This window comes from Agelaius phoeniceus, chromosome Z (genome assembly GCF_051311805.1).
Source record: "Agelaius phoeniceus isolate bAgePho1 chromosome Z, bAgePho1.hap1, whole genome shotgun sequence".
NCBI lineage: Eukaryota > Metazoa > Chordata > Aves > Passeriformes > Icteridae > Agelaius > Agelaius phoeniceus.
In genome coordinates this window covers 42,095,518-42,101,517 of record NC_135303.1, presented here as the reverse complement: position 1 = coordinate 42,101,517, position 6,000 = coordinate 42,095,518, and positions in this window count along the sequence as shown.

Genomic DNA, 6,000 nt, shown 5'->3' with positions numbered 1-6,000 from the left:
GCTTGATGGAAGATTCCTTCTATCTGAATTCTGTCTCTCTTGCTTATTTAAAATTAATCAAATTAATAACTGGTTTCTGGTTACTCACTTAGCTCCCAGAATAAGAAACACTAATTTTTGAAAATAACTCAAAATATTCAGAAATAACTGAAAAGATTGGCTGATCCTCTTCAGTTTTTATTGAAAATGCCTCAGTACATACTGTGCAGAAGTAAAGCAGTATCTTGTTTGATTTTTTTTTTTTAAGGAAATATTATCATTCAAGTTGTTTGCAGTATTTCTGTCTGTACTCTCAGGGTGCCTATGCCACTGTCTCAACTCCTAGCAGATGAAGTTCAAGATGAAAATGTAAATGAGATTTCTGAAAAAGCATTGGACACCTGAATTTGAACCTTAAATATTGAATGTTACAACTGAATGAACAATTTGCCTAGAGGATACGCCTTGGATGTGACATACATCAGAGCATGCCCTGTACATCTCATAACAAGGGCACAGCAGGTGATAAAGCCTGCTGACAGTTACTGCTAATCAGAAAAGCAGCTCTCCAGAGCAAAAGGCTGCTATCTGTGGGTTTTAGCACAGGAGACCAAACTAGGCTTTGCCACAAACCCACTGGGAGCTTTGATAAGAAAACCCCTCTCTCCCTCTCTTCACTTCTCCCTCCCACTTAGATGTGTAACTGGGATGGTATTCCTACGTAAGTGTGTATGGTGCAACATAACCTCTGGTAGAAGCTTTCATGCCACAGCACCCTGCCCCAGTTTTTAGAAGTTTTTAAGCCACAAGCACCTAGTGTATATTGCTTTATGGGGCCATGTCCTGGTGTTGTCAGATCTTGGAATATCATCCAAGAATACTGCTGATAGCCATTGTTTCTGATTGTTTCATGCTGTGTCATTATTTTGAGGGTTGTGCTGACTGAAGACCATGGTTAGGAGGAAAGAGGCAGAGAGGCACAAAGGACAAGTTCAGAAAGGAACAGTAACAGCACTTCCTTCATACATTTTTAAAAGTAATAACTAACTAAATAAAAAGTAATGTTGTGAGTTTTCCAGCTCCAAGTAGATGAACAGACATCTTTTGCTTTCAGATCCTAAAATATCTGCTAAAATCTGAAGAGAAATATCTTGGCAAAAAGATTCATGCTTTCTTCTCTACCAGGCTCCCCAAGCTCACCCACAGGGGTGTTGGCCTTTCTATTGAAGCTGCATAGAACTTAATGACAGCTTGTCAATAAGGCAAAAATTAATGACAGTATCTTTGATAGGTACAGGAAAAAACCCAGATCCCACTGACTACACGATTATCCTTGTATTGTCCTTCTCTCACCATCAGCTTTGCTGTATTTATGGGCAAGATGAGTCTTAAAGGGAGTCTAGAAACATTAGATGGGAAATACAGCAACACATCAAATTATATTATCTATGAAAATAAATTCCATATTTGTGTCTTGTGAGTTCCTGGCCATCCTGCCTGAACATGTTCCTGTGAACCTGCTTTCGCAGGGAAGTTGAACCCGGTGATCTCCAGAGGTCCCTCCAACCCCAACCATTCTGTGGTTCTGTGACCAGAGAAATTAAACCAAACCATTCTGAAGCTGCTCAGGCAGTTGGGGATTCTTTTGCCATGGCTTCCTTCTCCATGGACCAATTGTATTTTGTCACCAGGCAATCTCAGATTTGCATCAACACTGTGTAGTGGGAAAGAAAAGGGAAACTAGTAACCAAACCTTTCATAGTAAATACCTCAGCCTTACTCTCTGAGTTGTTCTGTAAGCAATTAAACTTTTACATGCTTATGTTCATCAAGTTCAAAGTAGCTGTTCTTATCTCAATTAGAAAATACCTTAAATTACTGTATATTTAGACCCTGGGAATACAAAGCTAGCAGAATGAGTTGGATTTTAGATTCATAAAATTAGGCATTCATTGGCATAAAAAAGGAGAATGCTTTTGTTTTGTTACAAAACCAGCACAAGCCCTGTTCTTTGATCTTGGAATATTAAATTAGGTGTAACTATGTTATTTCTACATTTACTGGCAATCAGAGGAGAAATACACCCTGGGTGATGGCATTTCTGTGTTGTTATAAATTGTAATAAAAACTTAAGATTAGCATTTCTGTGGCCACCTAGTCTTTTTATTTTCTTTTTCATTCAAATTGCAAAGCTGAAAGCCCTATTTATCTTCAAATAATACTTGCAAGAAATCAAGTTTGTCTTACAATCACAGAACCACAGAATGAGAAAGATTAGAAGGGAGCACTGGAGGTACCCTGGGCCAACCTTAGTGGTCATGCAGGGTTATCTGAGAGCACATGGCACAGGATTCCATCCAGATGGTTGTTGAATATCTCAATTGAGGGAAACTCCATGAACTCTCTGGGCAACCTATTCCAGTGCACTGTGACTCACACTGTAAAGAAATTTTCCTGATATTCAGGTGAACTTCTGTACATCAGTTTCTGCCTTTTGTTCTATTTCTTGGCATCACTGAGCAGAACCTTGCTCTTCCTCTCAACATCCTCCCTTCAGATACTCATAGACAGTGATGGAGTCCCCCCTCAGTTGTCGCTTCTCAAGGCTGAGGATGTCCAACTCTCTCAGCCCTTCCTTGTAAGAGAGATGCTCCAGTCCTTTAATTATCTTTGTCACCCTCCACTGGACCCACTCCAAGAGCTCCATGTCTCTCTTGTACTGAGGAGCCCAGAACTGGACACAGCATTCCAGGTGAGGCCTCGCCAGGGCTGAGCAGAGGGGCAGGATCACCTCTCTGGACTTGCTGGCACTGCTCTTTATGATGCAGCCCAGGATACCACAGGCCTGCTCAGCCATAAGGGCACCATTGGCCCATGAACTTTCCATATAGCAGAAAAACTTGACATCCAAATAATGTAAGCCTTGTGAGAACTAAATAATGACTGACCATTCGGGCCTGCATGAGGCTGAGAATTTTTTTCTTGCTATGTGCTACATGAATCCACTAATTACAATTACAGATTTTTTATTTTATAACCATTTGATGAACAACCATATGTATACCAGAGGGTGTTTTAAACTTTGCCTGAAGGTACAGCCCCATCTTTTGGAGAGTAAGAAGTTATGTGTATGTCAGTTTAGAGTGTGGGTGTTTAGACTGGATCCCAGTCTTTGAAAGGGACAGAATCAAGATTAGTCAGCAGGATTCCCAAAGTTACATTCAGCATCTTAATCAAGCCCAGTGTTTCTAGGCTTGATCGGCAAAGTTATCATCAATTTTCCTGTTAGATTTCTTGAGACAGTAAGTGACCAAGATATCCCAGGCAAGACAGGATGCTGCTGCTAACATCTTATGGTCAGGTCCTTCAAAAGTAACCTCTTCCTTATCTATTTTTCTGTTGATGAGTGGCAACAATGACCTAAATATTTTTGAAGGGCCTTGATTAAAATCATGTGCATTAAAAAAAAAAACAACTGAATGGAAAATGCAATCTTCCCATAATATAAAATTGGGAGAATCTAAGCCCTGCAGAATAAGCAGTTTGTGTAAAAGCTAGAGGTACACAGTGATTGAACAACTTCCTTAAAGAAAAACTGTTCACACAAGTAGCATAGTTCTGCACTAACTGGTGAGTAAAGAGCTCCACAAAGTGTTCCAGTAAGTTCTTTGGGAATCTAACAAGCACATATAGCATGCCTTGAAGGAGAAATTAACTCAGGCCATCTTGTGACAGGCAAGCTGTAACCAGCAGTGCCAAACCAGAGCAGAAAAAGAGAAAAAGACATTTCTAGCATAACAAGTCTTAGCATCAAGAAGTGTGGTGTTTATTAACCTTCACGTCTCTGTGGCTGAATCAACATTGAAAGAGCTAATGCGCAAAGAGCAGCTATTTATTGTTGCAACAAACACACTCAACAATGATGGAGCTGACTGGGAGAGGTCCGCTATCAAAAATCTTTAACCAGTTCAGTATCTGATAGACCACTGAAGGCTCTGAGAAAGAAGATAAACTTGTTGAAACACAAAGAGCAACAGTATAAACCCTGTATGCTTTTGAAAAGATAATTAAAGCCTCAGCAAGATAGAGTTTTAAGCTGTTGAGTCATAATGAGAACATACACACAAAAACGAAAAGAGCAGGTCACCAAATCAAACATCACATATGAAGAAGAGTATAGAAACCGCTTTCAGTTAATAGATGTGATAGAAGAGATTACTTGGGTAGCAAACTGTTTTTAGGAATTTATTGTGACCTTAAATAGAAAATCTACTTTCAAAGCTTTTCACAATGGGGAACCTTAGTTACACAATTCACAAGATACTTCAAATCTGATGACCAGATGACTTTGAATTCTGCATATACAGAAATGACATTTTGCTGCAGGTACTGTATTGCTGCTATTAAATCTCACACTGCTATTGGATAATTTGGCCATAGGAGAGAATTTGAAGAGGGAAGAAAAGGAAAGAAAGAGAGAAGGTTTGTAATGCTGAAAAGTCAGCCAATAACAGTGCCATGTTTTTTGGTAAGAACTAAACCTGACAACTTCAGGTTTTTGTTGGAAGTTTTCAATTAGAAAAGAACCCACAATCCTTCTTTCCAGCACCCACCCACATTGCACTGACTAAAATAGACCATTGGAGCTACAGACAGTTCTTCCTAGACCATCAACAAAATTCATAGTACTGAATAGCAGAGTTATCTTAAGCCTTTGTAATTTTTTTTGTGTTGAGATCATATTTGTTTTAAAAGGAGCTTCAATTTTATTTTCATAGGCAGTGATACTTACTGAATATATTCTCTAGGTATGTGCTAGGCAGCACCATGGCAGGGTAGAAATGGAACTTGTATCCAACCACAGAGCTGCAAGCCTGCAGCATTATGCAATATCCTTCAGCCCACTCACTCTCCTTTAAAAAAAGTTCCCAAGCATTGAGCAATGTGGCTTTGCAGACCAAGATGGGCTCTGGAGGAAAAAAAGAAACAGAGAAAACCTTAAATAAATATCCTTACAGACCCTGCATTGTACAAACAATATGCATGCACAAGAGAAACAGTTCATATAATCATAGTGTCTCACTTGGAAGCACCCTTAAAGATCATATAGTTTGACCTGCCTGCCATGGGCAATAACACCTTCTACCAGACCAGGTTGTTCAAAGCCACATCCAACCTGGCCTTGAACACTTCTAAGGATGTGAAGTCCACAACTTCTCTAAGCCAGCCTGTTCCAGTGTCTCACCACCCCCACAGTAAAGAAATTCTTCCTACTATCTAATCCAAACCTACTCTTGCTAATCTTGAGGCCATTTGCTTGTGTCTTACTGCTCTTTTGAAAAATCCCTCTCCAGCCTTCTTGTATCTCCCTAAACTGCACAGCTAGAAAAACACTTATATAGTAGATTCAATAGAGGAATTACAGACAGTATACTTTGCTTCCATTAAAAGCTCTGATTCTCACAAAAGGACAGAGTAGTTGTACTTGAAACAGATTGGAAATGAAACACAAGACCTAAAAGTGTTACCCTGATGAACTGTCTTAGATTAAGAAGCAAATATTATGGAATAAGAATGATCACTAACTTGAGATTAAAGTATTACTCTCATTGTAAGAGCTTTTTTGGAGCCAAACAACTCATACTGCTACCTTAGCACTACCTTAAAGACATTTGTTCTCATTGTCACCGGACTGCTTCTCTCTGGCTTTTTTGCTGCATCTGAGATGAGATGACGTTCAACAGCAAAGGCATCAGTCAGGAAATGGTCTCTGGGATGACTCACATTTCTGAGGTCTCTTCTTCCCTCTGCCTCTATGCCCCACACCTTCTCTCACCTAGATATTCTACCAGAACTTCTGCTTTCATTATATTTTGTTTAGACATACTTGTACTCACCTGCTACATGCCAAAGAACTCAAGTACAAATATCACAGCACAGTTAAGAAAACGCAAGTGGGAATTTTTATTGTATTTTCAAAGCATACAATAATCTTCTTTCCACCTCTGTAAATGGGTGAGC